The sequence below is a fragment of the Odocoileus virginianus genome, unplaced genomic scaffold, assembly GCF_023699985.2.
Source record: "Odocoileus virginianus isolate 20LAN1187 ecotype Illinois unplaced genomic scaffold, Ovbor_1.2 Unplaced_Contig_8, whole genome shotgun sequence".
NCBI classification, from domain to species: domain Eukaryota; kingdom Metazoa; phylum Chordata; class Mammalia; order Artiodactyla; family Cervidae; genus Odocoileus; species Odocoileus virginianus.
The window spans coordinates 1,323,095-1,342,374 of NW_027224325.1; the positions used below are offsets into that span (position 1 = coordinate 1,323,095).

A 19,280-nucleotide genomic window follows, 5' to 3' on the forward strand; every position below is an offset into this window, starting at 1 on the left:
AATGATGAGGACTGATGAGATAACAGATAAAGCACCTTGCACAATGTCTAGCATACAGTAGGTGATGAACATATGGGAATTATTCACAAGGCAGATCATCTTCCAATGGGCATTCTTCTCATTCTTTTGAAAACATAGCCTCTACATTTCCTGGTCTCACGTGCTGATAGATGTGCCCATGTGACTAAGTTCTGGCCAATGGGATATGGACATGAAATGCTGACTCTAACTTCCAGCTCGCATATTGTATTTTTAAAAATGCTACTTGCCTTCCACTTGTTTTCTCCCTTGTCCTACAGACCAGAATGCCAATGCAGGGGGTAGTGATTCAGCTTTATCCTTGTAGACAAGAGCAGTACCTTCCTTAGGGGGTGGTGGAACAAGATAAAAAGAATGAGGTTCCTGGGTGACAGTGTGGAACAGAGCTGCCCAACTCAGAACTGCCAACTCAACTGCCTGCCAACCCATACTCATGTAAGCAAGAGAAATAAATCTATTTTCTGCATGCAAAATGATAATGCCTACAAGTATATTCATTTTATTACCTAGAATTCACCTGAATCTTTTGACAGCATATTTTTCAAGCTAAGTTTTCCAGAAAAGTTAAAGTGTTAGTTCCTTGGTTGTGTCTGACTCTGTGACCCCATGGACTGAAGAACTCAAGGGTCCTCTGTCCATGGGATTCTCCAAGCAATAATACTAAAGTGGGTTGCCATTCCCTTCTCTAGGGGAATATTATCAACCCAAGAATCGAATTCAGGTCTCCTGCATTGCACACAAATTCTCTACCATCTGAGGCACCAGGGAAGTTTTCCATAATACCCTTACAAATGTACGAATTCTCAAAAGGTATGTTACTACTGAAAAGAATCATGTGAACAAGAAAAAAAAGACCAACTCAGCATATATGAGAATTTGTGGAAACATATTAAAAAATGAAATATGTATATATATGTATATATTTTTTTTCTCTTGGACATTACACCCTGCTGCTTCATGACTATTCATTTGGTAAGATTTATTCAGAATAATGGCATACTGAATTTCCAATTAGATATGAAACAAATTTTCAGTGGGAAATGTTAATAGAAAGCTGAGGAGAAATAAACACAACCTTGCTTTTTTGCTTCCCCCTAAAATACCTTATGTCTGTCATTGGGCAGTTGACTCCTGAGACCCCAAAATAAGTGACCATCTTGTTTTGTTTTCCCAGAAGCCAAATGATAAGTTTCACTTATGCCCTACCAGTGACAAGTTTTATGCTCTTTTGTGAGTTGAAAAAAAAAGTCACTAAAAAACAGTATGAGTTCATACCAAATGAACTAAAACAAAAACTGTAGTTGCTGAGCTTTAATAAATCTTTAAGCAATTAGACTGAAATTCCTAAACAAATTTTCCTCATTTCAGGAAAGCAAAGGAGTCTAAACACCATAAAGTTCCCCAAGCCCAATGCCGCCCAGGATTCATTCACATAAATTCTTTCCTACCTTGAGAGTGTCAACTACAAATTAGCACTTGCCATCTATATTAATACCCCTGTGATGATTAAATCATGTGCTGCTGCAGCTGCAGATTTTCAACACCCTCTGAAAAGAGTTCAGGGTGAGAGAGCAAAAATGAGGCAATCTTTGCTCAAGAGGGTTGGGACAAGACTGGCAGGACTGGTCTTCAGATAGATATTTTCAGGAGCTTGATTTCATTTATGAGCTCAATTCTTGTATCTCCTCATATCTAGAAAAACAGTAAAATCCTTCATGGTTATGACTGTTCTCATGGCTAGCAGAAATCTGCAAAAAATATATGCTTGATTACATGTACTCACCCCTCACCAAAATCACATATACACTGAACTTGCCCCCTGCCTCTTTGAAGCAGCTTTTCAGAGCTTTCTGAAATGCTGTCTCCTAGGCTGCAGCCCTCATTTTGCCAAAAATAAAATTTCACTCGCAAGTTTCACGTTGTACATTTTTTAAGTTGACAAGAGTAATTAAATAATCATGGGTGACTATAATTATATTACTATATTACTTTACATGTCTTTAGCATAGTCATGAAAAGTACAAACTATGAAGCCAGATTGCCAGACTTCACAGCATGGACACACCAGTTAATATTTTTGTGTCTTAGTTAATTTCTCTGCCTCAGTTTACTGAAATGGGGACTATAAATGGAACCTGGTTCATAGATGCTGTTATGAGGGCTTAATGATTCAATTAGATTAAGTACTCAGAACAAGTGATATTACTGTTGTCTTCCAAGGTCTCTTAAACTTTTTACTTTTATGTGCAGGTGTTTTTTTATTATTTATCAATCATATATTGAAATATACTGTAAAACAGACATACACCTATAGTTTAGTTGCTCAGTCATGTCCGACTCTTTGAGACCTCATGAATTGCAGCACACCAGGCCTCCCTGTCCATCACCAACTCCCGGAGTTTACCCAAATCCATATCCATCGAGTTGGTGATGTCACCCAACCATCTCATCCTCTGTCGTCCCCTTCTCCTCCTGCCCAGCATGAGGGTCTTTTCCAGTGAGTCAGCTCTTCTCATCAGGTGGCCAAAGTATTGGAGCTTCAGCTTCAACATCAGTCCTTCCAATGAACACCCAGGACTGATCTTTAGGAAGGACTGGTTGGATCTCCTTGCAGTCCAAGGGACTCTCAAGAGTCTTCTCCAACACCACAGTTCAAAAGCATCAATTCTTCAGTGCTCAGCTTTCTTTATAGTCCAACTCTCACATCCATACATGACTATACACCTATAGACCTGCAAAATCAGTTGCCTTAACCTAAAGCTTCAATTCCTCAAAAGGCTCATGGGTACTAGTTTCTAGAGACTACTTATTTCATTAATTCAACAACTAGATATTAAGCACTTGCTATGTAGAAAGCATGGTAATAGTTGTGATAAAAATGAAAAGATAAGTTCTTTCCTACAAAGAGTTCTTTCTCAGAATAGCACTGTCCCAAGAAATATAATGAGCCACAGAGGTGAGACATGCACAACTGTAAACTTTCTGGTGGCCACTTAAAAAAAAAAAAAGCTAAAATGAAATAGGTGAAATTATTTTAAATAATATATTTAATTTAACCCACTATATTCAAACTATATTTCAATAGATAATCAATATTTTAAAAATTAGTAGCGAAAAGTTTGCATTCTTTTTTTTGGTACTATGTCTTCAGAACTCAGTGTATATTTTATCCTTACAGCACATCTTAATTCAGATGCTAAAATTTCCTTGGAAACACTGATTTTTACCCATGTCTTTCCTTATTCATTCTATTGGCACACTACAAAAGCTGTAAACCATGTTGTCCAACAGAGTAGCCACTAGCCACATGTGGCTATTTATATTTGATTTATATTAAACTGGCTTTGTGGCTCAGCTGGTAAAGAACCTGCCTGCCAGTGCAGGAGATGCAAGAGACTTGGGTTCAATCCCTGGGTCAGAAAGATACCCTGGAGGAGGAAATGGCAACCCACTCCAATATTTTTGCCTGGAAAATTCCATGGACAGAGGAATCTGTTGAGTTACAGTCCAAGGCATTGAAGAGTTGGACGTGACTAACTGTGCATGCATGCACACACATATATTAAATAATATTTAAAATTCAGTTCCTGATAAACAACAAAGTCCTACTGTATAGCACAGGGAAATATATTTAATATCCTGTGACGAACCATAATGAAAATACAAAAAGAATGTATATATATGTACAACTGAATCACTTTGCTATACAGCAGAAATTAACACCACACTGTAAATCAACTATACTTCAATAAAATAAATTTTTAAAAGTAAAGAAAAAAAAGAAAATTCAGTTCCTCAGTTGCAGTGGCCACATTTTAAGTGCTCAGTAGCACTTGAGGCTGGTGGCTACTGGAAGTCTAGAGAGATGACTAGTGTCAACAACTACATCCATGATTTCTACAGAGGAAGCACTGGCAAAGTACAGTGAAGTGAAGTGAAGTGAAGTGGCTCAGTCGTGTCTGACTCTTTGTGACCCCATGGACTGTAGCCCACCAGGCTCCTCAGTCCATGGGATTTTCCAGGCATGAATACTGGAGTGGGTTGCCATTTCCTTCTCCAGGGGATCTTCCCAACCCAGGGATCGAACCCGGGTCTCCTGCATTGTAGGCAGATGCTTTACCATCTGAGCTACCAGGGAAGCCCGGCAAACTATAGTAGGAACATTTAAATGGCAGCACCAGGAATTCTGCGGCAGTCCACTGGTTAGGACTCTGCACTTCCACTGCAGGGGGCATGGGTTCAATCCCTGGTCGGGGAACTAAGATCCCACAAGCCCATGTGGCATGGCATCAAATAAAATACATAATTAAAAAATCTAAAATAAAATGTAGCACCAAAGTCGGCCCAAGGGAAACATAACAGAGGAGGTGAACTATCAGGAGAAATGTAAAGAATAAATAGGAATTGCTAGATAGACAAGGTAGGAGGCAGTATTACAGGTAAAAGGAACATAACCATGAGAAACGGCCTAGAAGTTTCAGAGCATTTATTGTTGTTGTTGTTGTTTAGTTGCTCAGTTTTGTCTGACTTTTTGCGAACCTATGGACTGTAGCCCGTCAGGCTCCTCTGTCCGTGGAATTCTCCAGGCAAGAATACTGAAGTGGGTTGCCATTTCCTCCTCTGAGGAGTAATCCTGACTCAGGGATCAAATCCACATCTCCTACATTGGCAGACGGGTTCTTCACCACTGCCTGTAAATACCTCAAGATCACTGAGGACATGAAACAGGCCAGGTCTTGGGCAAGGACCAAATCCTAAAGCGCTTTGCAGCCCATGATATAACAAAGCAGGATACTGGAGATGTGTTGGAAGAAGTCTTTCCTCCCTAAACTTGTGGAGAAATTAAGGAAGAAAGAAGTCAGTATTATGAGAAGGAAAAGGGGGAGAACCAAACAAGCTGTATCTTCAGTCTAAGAGGCTTTAAAAGTAAATGTTAAAGTACAAAATTTATGAGCATAAACATGTAAAATAACTGTTTGGCAAATATTACCTCAAGTAAGTTTAACTCAGCATTTTATCATTAACACTAAAGAATTTTCAAATTGTCAATATTAAAAAATTTTGAGATCTTGCTTCTTTGGAGAGTTTTAGAAACTAAGTTTCGAAATTGGTCTGAAGGGACTTCTGACAATGATGCTAAATAATTTCTGCATCCAACAACCTCATATAGTGGAAGCCAGTCATGAAAATACCAAGAGCCAAAAGATATCTGTACTATTTAACTGCCATTGAGTTCCTGGAATGTCACCTGGAACTGTTCCAGAAAGTCTTATTTGTACAGTAATGAGCTATCACATATAACACAGAGGATTAAGATTTTAACACATAATAAGCAAAATTAAAATGAAAAGTTGTAAAGACATTTTGATTTCCTTAAATAAGAAAATAATGAAGGTGGCACAAATGTATATCTAAAATTATCATTTTGCAAAAATCATACTCTAAATCTAAAGCAGATAAAGAGAAAAGTGAAGTTAGTCAAATTCAGAGTCAGTGTCACTAGATACAACCCTAGTATTCTCTAGAGAAACATTAATTTTTTAATGAAACTGAATAATACTCAACTAGTTTTTTAAGTATAAGTTCTAAGTGCTCCAAACTGGTCCATTCAATAGATATTTAGTTAATCAGTCTCCACAGTAAAGGTTTACAACACTTGGCCTCCATTTTAATTATTTATATCTCAAAACATAAAATATATTTCAGGACCTTTGTTCTTCATAATTGTAAGCAACATTCGTGCCAAAAAAGATAGTGTAGCTATTCTAAATAAAATGCTACTTCAATTCATCTTATCATTTAGATAGCAATTGCTACAATTCAACATGTCCCAAAAGATATGGGGATCTAGCTGGCAGATAAATGTCATTTAAAGTATTAAATGTATACAAAAAAACTGGGATTTAATTAACAAAGATTTCATTTTTTTCTTTTGATTTGCATTGTAAAGTCACACAGGGCGAGCTAATATTCAGTGTTTTTGTTTCTAACTGGCAAAAGGTAAGTAAATATCCTAGCAAAAATTTTTAGCATGAATAAGATGGGGGGCGAGGGGGCAGAACCTGACCAAGAGCTGTTCTGCTTCTTCCTGGAGAGTATTAACCTGAAAATATTAATATAGAGCCTTAATATGTTGATTTAAGGTACTAATAGCTTTCTGGCTCACACCCCCAATTCTAGGTACTCAACCAACTCCTCTAAGTCCCCTAGAGTGTATTAAAAGAAACCCCTACCAACTACCATTTTTCTGACTTTACAGCAAAATCTACCAAATGAGCTGCCTCTACTTTTTATTTCTTTTTTCTCAATTCCATCCATTACAAATAGGCTTTTGACTCTATCACTTCAGTGAAAAAGCTCTTCTCAAGGTCATCAATGATCCCTATTTTTGAAAAAGCCAATGGTCAAACCTCTCTGACCTCCCTGGAAAACAAAAACAAAAAACCTCTCAGCATCCTTTGATCCAACTGATTACTTAAAACACTCTTCTCCAAATGAGGGCTTAGGTTCCTATCTCACTGTTTGCATTCTCTCCGTAGCTTTTCCCCTCACCAGAGCTCTAAAGCCTGGAGAGCCACAGAAGCCTATTCTTTACTGTTTTCAATTTACACTCCCTTCCCAAGCAATCCTGTCTAGACCCGATGCTTTAAATACCATATATGTGTTGATGACTCTCCCACTGAAATCTCTAGCCTGGATCTCTTGCCAGAGCTCCAGACTCACAGAAACAACCACTGCCACACATCTCCACTAGGATGTCTAATAAGCATTTCAAACTTAACCCTTGTTAATTAATATCATCAGGATCTACTAGATCCAAGTTTTATTTTTAAATATCTTTTCTGAACAGTTCCATTTGTAAGGATTGATATTTTATGACTTATTTTTTTTACAGGTCTTCCAAAGAACAAAGATTATAAGTATACTAAGAATATAAAAAAGAGGCATATATGTGAGCACTTTGCTATACAGTAGAAAGTAACACAACATTGTAAATCAATATAATAAAGAATCTGGACTATCCCACTTACCTAAAGAGATGTGTGACCATATTCTTTCATGATTGTGCAGCAAATTTTAGTTAATAAAGTTCAAAGGTGGATAAATGCTGAAGGCAGGTATTTAAACAAAGGTGTAGAGAAGGAAACAGATGATGTAGAAATGAAAAAACACACTGGACTGATCATCCTAGTTGAAGTTTATATATTGTTGTTACAAATGTACCAACACAGTGGGGAATGGTTTCATAGAGGAGATTGTGCACGCGTGGCACCAGGGGTGTGTGTGTGAACTCTGTACCATCATCTCAATTTACTGTGAACCAAAAACTCTAAAAAAAAGTATTAAAAAAAACCAAGTTTGCACTTGCTATTTTAAATTCATATTAAAATTTCTAATAGAGTTTTCATTATTCCTGTACACTTATTTCTATAAATTATTTGTAAAATAACTGAAAATGTAAAAAATTGAAAGTAAAAAGGATGTAATGGGTTAAAATGGCAAATAATGATGACTGTTTTCCTTGGTACACTGAGAGTCAATAAGACCCAAGCAGAGAAAGTATTCTCACCACTCCAAACCTTTGCATCCAACTTCAAGACTTGCTCAATTCAGCAAATAGCATCATTATGCACTTAATTACTGAGACCAAAAAAAATTAAGATCATTTTTACTCTTTTATGCCATTCCAATCTATCTATCAAGTTTTACTACCTTTAAAATCAACAAAATATACCCTGAATCCCACTACCACCACCTTGATCAAAGCTTCCACCATCTTCCCAGGAAACTACAGCAATAGCACCCTACTAGTCTTCCTGCTTCCATTTTTACTTTCCTCTTGTCTGTCTTCAACATAGATTATATATACCTCACTTTGAAAAACCTCACGTTTGAAAAAAATCCAGACTCCTTCCTGTGACCTACCAGTGTCTACTTGACCTGGCCTCCGGCTCCCCCTCCAACCTTATGTCTGATTGCTCTTCCCTCCTTGGCTCACTGTTCTTCAGTCTCAGTGGTCTTTCTGTCTCTGAACATACCAGATTACTGTCACTGTGTGGTTCTTTCTGCAGGGAATGATCTTAGAGCAACTTACCCCATGGTTTCCTCCTCTCTTCCTTCAGGTCTCAGTCCAGATATTACCCCTTTAGTGAAGGCTTCTCTGACTAGATAAACAGCTCTCATCATACTCCACGCCTTCACAACAGACTAATACCTGATCTATCTTCTCCATGTTTATCGAGTTTATCTTACTGAATTACTTATGTGCAGGTTTATTATCTATCTACCCACCTCTACAATCTTCTTATGACTAGAAACTAATCTCCAGTTCATGACTGCATTTCTATCACCAAGAACAGTGTCCAGACACTTAATAAGCACTTAATAAATATCAGTCATGTAACTGACAAAAGGGAATCCATGAAGCAGCCATATACTCCTTGCTGAAGACAAGATGAGAGGTGTACAGGTCAATTCCACTCCCCTACTTACTGAGTATTCCCTACTGAATAAGGAACAGAAATGTCTGTAAATCACTCCAGCATTATCTATAGTCTCGAATTCAAATAGTCTATCAGTATTAATACGCTTCATGTGTATGGGTCAAGTAGGAAAAATACACAAGTGTGTATTTTTAAAAAAGAATGACATCTCTGCCCTCCTCCAAACTCCTTTCCGTAAAGAAAAGCCTGTTTACAAATATCAAGCAAGTGAAAAGCTGCCAAATTTTGATCTCTCTCAACATTCATGTTGGTTTAGTTCCATCGAAAAGAAATATGACTCAGAATATTGTAGGGGCTGGTCAGGCTCCTTCTCCCCTAACTCATGACTGCACACTATGAAGCCAACTTTCAGCAAACAAAATGCAGGAAGTACAAGAGGGCTTGGAAAGTCTTTCAAAATATCAGCTCAAAAGCATCTGCACTACCCGAGAAAATAACTTACAGCATGTGCTCTACTGACTGTGAATAAGTGGTATTGTCATTACCATGATTTTAATTTTCAAACAGGAGCAGTTACAAATACCTAGGTATTTCAACAAAACTGTACTAGTATGCTAAAATATTCAGTTATTCTTCTGAACCCTTGATGGGAGAGCAGTATAAATCCTATGAAGCCTATTCATAAAAACTGATTTACTAATTAAAACCCATCATTAACACCAGCATCCCATGCTTCCCTAAATTATTGAAGCAAGAACTGATAAATGTAAGAAACTAGTTATTACATCCTTAAAAGCAAGCAGAGGTAAAACTTATAACAGCTATAAATGAAATGTCAGTACTACCTTGAAATTTAAAACCATAAAAAGAACTTTTAGATAATGAAAACATTTTATCACAGTTTTTGTTTTACTCCACACTTTTGCATAAAAGAACCCTTTCTCTCAAGCACAATTTTCTTTTTTAGATAGGTCCAAAGGAATAAGAGTGGCAGCTTCTGCATCTTTTTAAAAATGCCATTAAATTTTTAAATTTTATATTGATGTATAGCCAATTGACAATGCTATGATAGTTTCAGGTGGACAGCAAAGAGATTCGGCCATACATATAAAATTTTTTAATCCACCTGTTTACAGGACAAAGCTAATGCTATCTAAAGAATGTAATATACCAAACTCTACTTTCTCTCCTGACTTACAACCAGAAATTTGAAATCAGTTTCTGGGGCATAACCTCCATTAAATTCCTCAATTAGTACACAAAAGAAATGTATGTCCAGATTCTTACTCATATTACATCCTGGCCATTTTTAGTCGTTTGAAGCTGTTTTTTCCCTCTCCCAAACCAGCTGCTAAGATGAACTCTGGTCCCTTGAATTGCTACCCTGTTTCTTGTATTAACCTCATCCTTGCCAAACTCTGGGTTCCAGAGTTCCTAGGATTTTTTAAAAAGGAACAGGGACTGAAGTACATAAAAACACTCATATTTCTATCTATAAAGAGAATCAAACAGAGAGTTTCTCAACATTCCCAAACCAAAAGGGTTTTGGTTAAAAGGGTCACAGACTTTGAAAAGAAAAAGGAACTCTAGGAATCATTCAGTTTATCTATCTATCTACCTCCTTCTACAAACAAGGAAACTCAAAGTACTACATATTAAGCTAATTTCCTTATAGAAAATCCATTAAATTCCATATTTTAGATGAAGAATATTTACTGGACAATGTAAGGAATAGAAATATTACAGTAACCTGTTTCAGAAGCTTATCCCAGTTGAGTTTGATTTTGAGTTTGATCTACATGGAGTACAAGTGAAAGGATTTCATTCATTCCACAAATATATGCTGAGCACCAAACATGGCAAAATAGCTGGGCTGGGGAGATGTACAAAATTCTCTGCCCTCATTGAACTTACCTACTAGACAGGGGTCAGAGACAGAAAAGAAAAGAAACAGTAAAACATAGAATGTTAACTGGCACCAAGTGCTCTGAAGAAAACAAGGAAAGGGAGATGAGGAGTGGGCTCCGAGCTGGCAGTGACTTAAAAACAGCAGCCAGGGAAGGGTCCCTGGGATGCTATAGGTAAGTAAAGATGTGAAGAGAGAGGCGAACGAATAAGTCATGTAGCTGTCTTTGGGAGAAATATCACAGGGAAGCCAAGAGCAAGGTCAAAGGCTCTGAAGGAAGGGCCTGCCTAGATGCTCACTCAAGGACAGGCAAGGAAGCTAATGCAGCTGGAATGCATGAGGCGGAGTCAGAGAGGTATCAGGAAGCCAGGTGTGTAAGTTCTTATAAGCCATTGTAAAGACAATAGAGTAAGATGGACTTACTCTAAACAGGATATACATCATACAAGGTATTAAGCAGAAGAGTGATGTGATATGACCTCTGATTAAACAGGATAACTCTAGAACCCGATTAATCTGAAGCCAGGTGTGGCACTGTGGGACTAGTTAAACTCTAGAACAATTATCCAAACAAAAGATCATGGAAGCTTTGACTAGTATGGTGGCAGAAGGACTAACAAGAAGTCATTTAGTTCTGGATACTTTCTGAAAGTATAGCCAACAGAATGTGCTGAAAAGTGGAAACTAGTAGATGAGAGAAATACAGACAAATGTGTAATACATATGTACAATACAAACACAGATACATAATAAACTACATCCATTTAACGTGTACAATTCAAAGACTTTTGACAGATGTATATACCTATGAAACTACTGCCACAATCAGGACACAGATCATTTTCTTCACCTCCAATTCTCACACTCCTTTTCAGTCCTCAGCAAACACTGATCTACTCTCTTTCACTACAGATCAGTTTGCAGTTCTTAGAATTTTTACATAAATGGAATATTATAGTATAAAGGCTTTCTTTAGTGTCTGCCATCTTTCATTCAAAATGATGATTTTGAGATTTATTTACACTGCTGCAAGTACCAGTGGATCACTCCTTTTTATCACTGAGTAGTAGTATATCCCCTATACAGACATAACGCTTTTTGTAATCTGTTTCCCTGTTCATGGATGTTTGGGTTGTTTTCAGTTTGGGGCTGTGATATTTTGGTATAAGAAACATATTTTCTGTTTTGCATATAGGGTTATCATTACCATCTTTCTAAATTCCATATATATGTGTTAGTATACTGTAATGGTCTTTATCTTTCTGGCTTACTTCGCTCTGTATAATGGGCTCCAGTTTCACCCATCTCATTAGAACTGATTCAGATGAATTCTTTTTAATGGCTGAGTAATATTCCATGGTGTATATATACCACAGCTTCCTTATCCATTCGTCTAGATGTACAGAACAGACTTTTGGACTCTGTGGGAGAAGGTGAGGGTGGGATGTTTCGAGAGAACAGCATGGAAACATGTATATTATCTAGGGTGAAACAGATCACCAGCCCAGGTTGGATGCATGAGACAAGTGCTCGGGCCTGGTGCACTGGGAAGACCCAGAGGGATCGGGTAGAGAGGGAGGTGGGAGGGGGGATTGGGATGGGGAACACATGTAAATCCATGGCTGATTCATGTCAATGTATGACAAAAACCACTACAATATTGTAAAGTAATTAGCCTCCAACTAATAAAAATAAATGAAAAAAAAAAAAAAGAAATGTATTTTCAAGACATGGAAGCAACCTAAGTGTCCATCAGGGGATGCTATACAATGGAATATTATTCAGCCATAAAAAAGAAGGAAACTTTGCCATTGTGACGATAGGACTGGACCTTGAGGGCGTTATGCCAAGTAATACAAGTCAGACAGAGAAAGACAAATACCCTATGATCTCACTTATATGTGGAATATAAAACCAAAACACTGAGCTCATTGATACCGAGAACAGACTGGTGATGACCAGAGGAGGGACTAGTGGGGGGCGAAATGGGGGAAAGGGGTCAGAGTGAAAACTTTCAGTTATAAAATACTGTATGGTATATTTGAAAGTTGCTAAGAAGAATTTTAAAAGTTCTCATCACAAGAAAAAAAAAACTTTGTAACTATGTGTGGTGATACTTATTAATTAGACTTATTGTGGTGATCACTTTACAATATATAACAAATATCAAATCATTATACTGTAGATCTGAAACTAATACAATGTTATATGTCAATTATAGCTCAATTTTAAAACATATATGAACATGTTTGTGCGTGTACCTCCCAGTTCCAGCACAGAGCTCCTAAAACCTTGGAATTTCCTGAGCAACAAGGGTGAGAGGACCACATTTTGTTAGTCATAATAAGCCCCTTTCAACCATAACTTGAGTTTATGTTAATAAGATGACTGTCATGGGCCCCTTCGTGGCTATAGGACAGGGGCTGATTTTCAGAGCAAACAACCATTTGACCAGAGAACTGGAACTTTCAGCCTCACCCCTTACCTCAAGGGCCTGAGTGCAATCACCAAGAGTCAATGATTGAATCAGTCATGCTTACAAAATGAAACCTTCACAAAATCCCTAAAAGACAAGTGTGGAGAGCTTCTGGGTTGGTGAAGAACCCAAACTCCTTGGGGACAGAAGCTCCTACATTTCAGTCCTTTCCAGATCATGTTATATGTATCTCTTCATCTGGCTATTCATTTGTATTCTTCATAATAGCCTTTATAAAAAAAAATAGCCTTTATAATAAACCACTAATAGTAAGTGTTTCCCTGAGCTACGTGAGCCATTATAGAGCAAATTATCTAACCTGAGGAGGCGGTCAAGAAACTCCGAATTGTAGCCAAGTTGGACAGAAGTGTGGCTAATCTGGGGATCCACTGTATTTGGCATCTGAAGTAAGGGGTGGACTTATGAGGCTGAACCCTTAACCTGGGGGCTTGCACTAACTTTAGGTAGTTAGTGTCAGAGTCAAGTTAAATTGTAGGATATTCATCTGGTGTTCCCAGAGAATTACAAAATTGCTTGATGTAGAAAATCCACATTTGGTATCAAAAATGGTGTAAGCAAAAGGCAGATCTTAGTAGTAGAAGCTAATTGGGTAAAGCTGATATGAGTATCTGTGGACCAGTCTTTGAGTAAACATATGTTTTCATTTCTCTTGGGTATACAAGAATGAAATGGAGGGATCATATGGTTAGGTATATGCTGGACTTTTTAAAAGAAATGCTGAACAGTTTTCCAAAGCAACTCTAACATTTTACATTTCAAACATGAATTTATGAAGCGTTCCACATCCATGTCTACACTTGGTATTAACAGGCTTTTGATTAGCCATTCTAACGAGTATATGGAGGTAGTATCTAACTGTAACTTTAATTTGTATTTGCCTGATGATTAATGACATTGATCACCCTTTCATATGCTTACTGGCCTTCATATATATTCTATTTTATGAAGATAAGGGCTTGATTTTTAAGTTTCTTTTTATTTAGGTTTCTTTTTTAAAGTATGTATTAATTTCTTACATACAATGAAATCTGTTTCTGGGCTTATTCAGTTGTTTTTGTCTATTCTTTAGTATTATGCTGTTTAATACACTTTACAAAACATATATATTGGTAATGCTATTTACTCCTAATTGCTAGTCATTGAAAATTTTATCTTTATCATTTGCCTATTCTTCCAAGAAAGCATAAATTTTCGGGTCAAATTTCAAAAGAAGTATTTTGAGATTTTAGCACAACAAATATTAACCAATTTTGAAAGCACTCACATCTTTGTTCTGTCATCCCATTCATGATTTCCATTTAAATTTTCTTTGATCACTTTCAGGAGAATTTTATAATTTCCTTCATTTATTTGCCTTATTTTCATTAACAGGTTTCTTGATGTTGTAATAAAGAGAGAATTTTTCTATTACATTATCTAATTTATTATATTATACAAAAGTCACTAATCTTATCTTTTATCTAATGTTAATATTCATATTAATTCCTAATTATTAATTCTAATTTTTTCATTTTCTCCTTGGAAAATAAAAAATTTTCCAAAATTTTCCAAACCACCCCATGCAAATACAAACATAAGTCAGAGATACTGCAGTTTAGGTATCAGACTACTGCAATAAGGTGAATATTTCAATAAGGTATCATATCTTTTTTGCCTTTTCATAGTGTTTATGGGGTTCTCAAGGCAAGAATACTGAAGTGGTTTGCCATTCCCTTCTCCAGTGGACCACGTTTTGTCAGAACTCTCCACCATGACCCATCCATCTTGGGTGGCCCTACATGGCATGGCTCATAGTTTCACTGAGTTAGACAAGGCTGTGGTCCATGTGATCAGTTTGATTAGTTTTCTGTGATTGTGGTTTTCATTCTGTTTGGCCTCTGAGAGATAAGGATAAGAGGCTTATGGAAGCTTTCTGACAGATCATACATATCAGATATGACACTGAAAGATGAACTCCCCAGGTTGGAAGGAGCCAAAGATGGAGAAGCTCTATAGAGGCAGTGAAAAAAGACTGGGAGCTGACTGTGGCTCAGATCATGAACTCCTTATTGCCAAATTCAGACTTAAATTGAAGAAAGTAGGGAAAACCACTAGACCATTCAAGTATGACCTAAATCAAATCCCTTATGATTATACAGTGGAAGTGACAAATAGATTCAAGGGATTAGATCTGATAGACAGAGTGCCTGAAGAACTATGGATGGAGGTTTGTGACACTGTACAGGAGGCAGTGATCAAGACCATTCCCAAGAAAAAGAAATGCAAAAAGGCAAAATGGTTGTCTGAGGAGGCCTTACAAATAGCTGAGAAAAGAAGAGAAGTGAAAGGCAAAGGAGAAAAGGAAAGATATACCCATCTGAATGCAGAGTTCCAAAGAATAGCAAGGAGAGATAAGAAAGCCTTCCTCAATGATTAATGCAAAGAAATAGAAGAAAGAAATAGAATGGGAAAGACTAGAGATCTCTCAAAGAAAATTAGTGATACCAAGGGAACATTTCATGCAAAGATGGGCACAACAAAGGACATAAATGGTATGGACCTAACAGAAGCAGAAGATACTAAGAAGAGGTAAAAAATAAATAAATAAATAAGAAGAGGTAGCAAGAATACACAGAAGAACTATACAAAAAAGATCTCAATGACCCAGATAACCTCAATAGTGTGATCATGCACCTATAGCCAGACATCCCAGAGTCCAAAGTCAAGTGGGCCATAGGAAGCAACACTATGAACAAAGCTAGTGGAGGTGATGGAATTCCAGTTGAGCTATTTCAAATCCTAAAAGATGATGCTATGAAAGTGCTGCACTCAATATGCCAGCAAACTTGGAAAACTCATCAGTGGCCACAGGACTGGAAAAGGTCAATTTTCATTCCAATCCCAAAGAAAGGCAATGTCAAAGAATGTTCAAACTACCGCACAATTGCACTTATCTCACATGCTAGCAAAGTAATGTTCAAAATTCTCCAGAGCCAGGCTTCAACAGTACATGAACCGTGAACTTCCAAATGTTCAAGCTGGATTTAGAAAAGGCAGAGGAACCAGAGATCAAATTGCCAACATTTGTTGGATCATCAAAAAAGCAAGAGAGTTCCAGAAAAACATCTATTTCTGCTTTATTGACTATGCCAAAGCCTTTGACTGTGTGGATCACAACAAACTGGAAAATTCTTAAAGAGATGGGAATACCAGACCACTTGACCTGCCTCCTGAGAAATCTGTATGCAGGTCAAGAAGCAACAGTTAGAACTGGACATGGAACAATGGACTGGTTTCAAAAGGGAAATTAGTATGTCAAGGTTGTATATTGTCACTCTGCTCATTTAACTCATGCGCAGAGTACATCATACAAAATGCCAGGCTGGATGAAGCACAGGCTGGAATCAAGATTGCCAGGAGTAGCATCAATAACCTCAGATATGCAGATGACACCACCCTTATGGCAGAAAGCAAAGAACTAAAGAGCTTCTTGATGAAAGTGAAAGAGAAGAGTGAAAAAGTTGGCTTAAAACTCTACATTCAGAAAACTAAGATCATGGCATCTGGTCCCATCACTTCATAGCAAATACATGGGGAAACAGTGAGAGACTATTTTTTTGGTTTCCAAAAATCACTGCAGATGGTGACTGCAGCCATGAAATTAAAAGCTTCTTCAAAGAAAAGCTATGACCAACCTAGACAGTGTATTAAAAAGCAGAGACATTACTTTGCCAACAAAGGTCCATCTAGTCAAAGCTATGATTTTTCCAGTAGTCATATATGGATGTGAGAGTTGGACTATAAAGAAAGCTGAGTGCCAAAAAATTGATGCTTTTGAACTGTGGTGTTGGAAAAGACTCTTGAGAGTCCCTTGGACTGCAAGGAGATCAAACCAGTCACCCTAAAGGAAACCATACTCGGTCCTGAATATTCATTGGAAGGACTAATGCTGAAGCTGAAACTCCAATACTTTGGCCACCTGATGTGAAGCCAAACTGACTCATTGGAAAAGACCCTGATGCTGGAAAAGATTGAAGGCAGGAGGAGAAGGGGATGACAGAGGATGAGATGGTTGGATGGCATCACTGACTCGATGGACATGAGTTTGAGTAAGCTCTGGGAGTTGGTGATGGACAGGGAGGCCAGGTGTGCTGCAGTCCATGGGGTCACAAAGTCGGACATGACTGAGGGACTGAACTGAACTGAACTCAATAAAAGTGAGTCAAGCATTTTTTTCCCTAGAACATATGAAAGTGTGTTTACAGTATACTGTAGTCTATTAACAATATAAAGTACAAAAGCTTCATGTTACAAAAAACAATGTACATATACCATAAGTTAAAAATGTGTTTGTATGTTAGTTGCTCAGTCATATCCCACTCTTTGCAACCCTCTGGACTGTAGCTTGCCAGGCTCCTCTGTGCACGGGATTCTCCAGGCAAGAATACTGGAGTTGCCATTCCCTTCTCCAGAGGATCTTCCCAACCCAGGGATTGGTAAATCAAAAAATACCTTATTGCTAAAAATACTAGCCATCATCTGACAACGCAAAGTTGCCACAAACCTTCAATTTGTAAAAACTGCAATATCTGTGAAGCACAATAAAATGCAATAAAATGAGGTATGCCTATAATGGGAGCCTTATCCCTAAGTCCCATTTTTACTTCTGTTATGTTTTATTGCATTGTCCAGAACTTGGCAACAACAACAAAAAATGCTATGGTACAAAAAGCTAGTGCTGGTATTATTGAGCATTTGTCTTATTCTATTTTCACAGAAATGTCTCTAGCGTTTCATCATATAGCATGGTATTGGCTATTGATTTAAACAGAAATTCTTTCTTTTCCCCAATTAAAGTAGACTTCATCCTATTAACGTCTTAATAAAGAAAGAATATTGAGTTTTATCAAGCTCTTTTCTGGCAGTGGTCAAGGCAACCAAGTAATTTTTCATAGGTGACCACATATTCACTCAAGATTTCTTATTCAATAAATAAATTCGATCTGATTATGACATACTGTCTTTTAATATTCTGTTGGATCTGATTTGCTGAAAGTTTATATTGGCTTTTCCCATGAGTGTACCAAATATATAACAGTACCTTTTGGTAGTCTGTCAAGTTTGATATTGGGACAAAATGAACTAAATAGCTTTGTATATGTACACTATGAAACCATTTAATATAGAAAATTACTTTCTAGAAAACTTGGAAGAATATGTCTGTAAAACCTTTCAGATTTTGGATATGTTTTCAATTGAGAGAACAGGTTTATAACTTTCATAAATGAAGAAGAAATGGAAAAGTTATTTGACTATACAGTTATTTATTCATTCAGCAATGACCTATTGAGTACCCATCTACATGCTAGGCATTGGGATTACATTGTGTGCAAAAGAGCCTTCAAAGCTACCCTGAAAAAAGAGTATGGTCTCGTTGAGCGAAAAGAGACACAAATACTCAGAAATCATGGCTAACAGTGTTAAGTATTAAGAAAAGATATAAGAATCTAGAAGAACAGATGGTCTGGGGACCCAAACATAGTCTGAAGATTATGGAACAGTTTCCCCATGGATGTGAAATTCTGAGTTGAAACCTAAAGAAAAACAGAATTAACTGTTCAAAACAAGTGTAACAGCATTCCAGGAAAAACCAAGAGGATGTGAAAAGGTGCTGTGTGAAGGAGGGCCGTGATTAGCGGATAAACAGAAAGATCAGTATGGCTAGAGTCCATGAGCTATAAAAGGGCAAGGGGTGGGGAGAAGTAGGGAGTTAATAATACTATATCATGTATTTGAAATTTGCCAAGAGAGTAAATCTCAAATGTTTTTCACCACACACACACAATTACAATCATGTGAGGCAATGGATATGTTCATTAGCTTGACTGTGGCAATCATTTCACTATATATATATATATCAAAACATCACATTGTACACCATTAATATATATAATTTTTGTCAATTATACTTCAGTAAAGCCAGGAAAACACGTTTAATGGTCTTTCTCATATTTATCCCACTACATTCCTATTTTCTAAGCTATAAATTTCCCTTGTTTTTAGTATTTCCTTTTTTTTCAGTTTATGTTTCATTTCTACTTTGATACAGTATTTGTCTTTTAATGAACAAGAAGTAGAGCCCCAACCTATGATGACAAATCTAGACAACATGCTACTTCTTCGTGTATGCCTTTCCTGGTTCTCCTACTTCTTGTTTATTTCTGTATTTAATTGTCAGTATTGCATATCTGAAGGTCATCTCTCTGGGCACATTGTCAGCAACAATCTCTCCTTTTCCAAAGATGATAAGGATAATGGTAGCTGTCATTTATTGAGCACTTCTATATACCAGGCACTGTTTGAAGAGTTTTACATGAACTAATTTATTTAATCTTTATAGAAACTGTGTGACAGA

General features: G+C 37.1%; 1 protein-coding gene and 1 non-coding gene across 5 annotated transcripts in view; both read right to left on the minus strand.

Moving 5' to 3' along the window:
- The window catches only part of MAGI3 (membrane associated guanylate kinase, WW and PDZ domain containing 3), a 248,562-nt gene that overhangs the window by 158,722 nt on the left and 70,560 nt on the right, over nt 1–19,280 (minus strand). The gene's annotated exons all lie outside the window — the stretch shown is intronic.
- On the minus strand, nt 4,106–4,177 carry TRNAC-ACA (transfer RNA cysteine (anticodon ACA)). The gene has a single exon. It is a non-coding gene; the product is annotated as a tRNA-Cys (tRNA).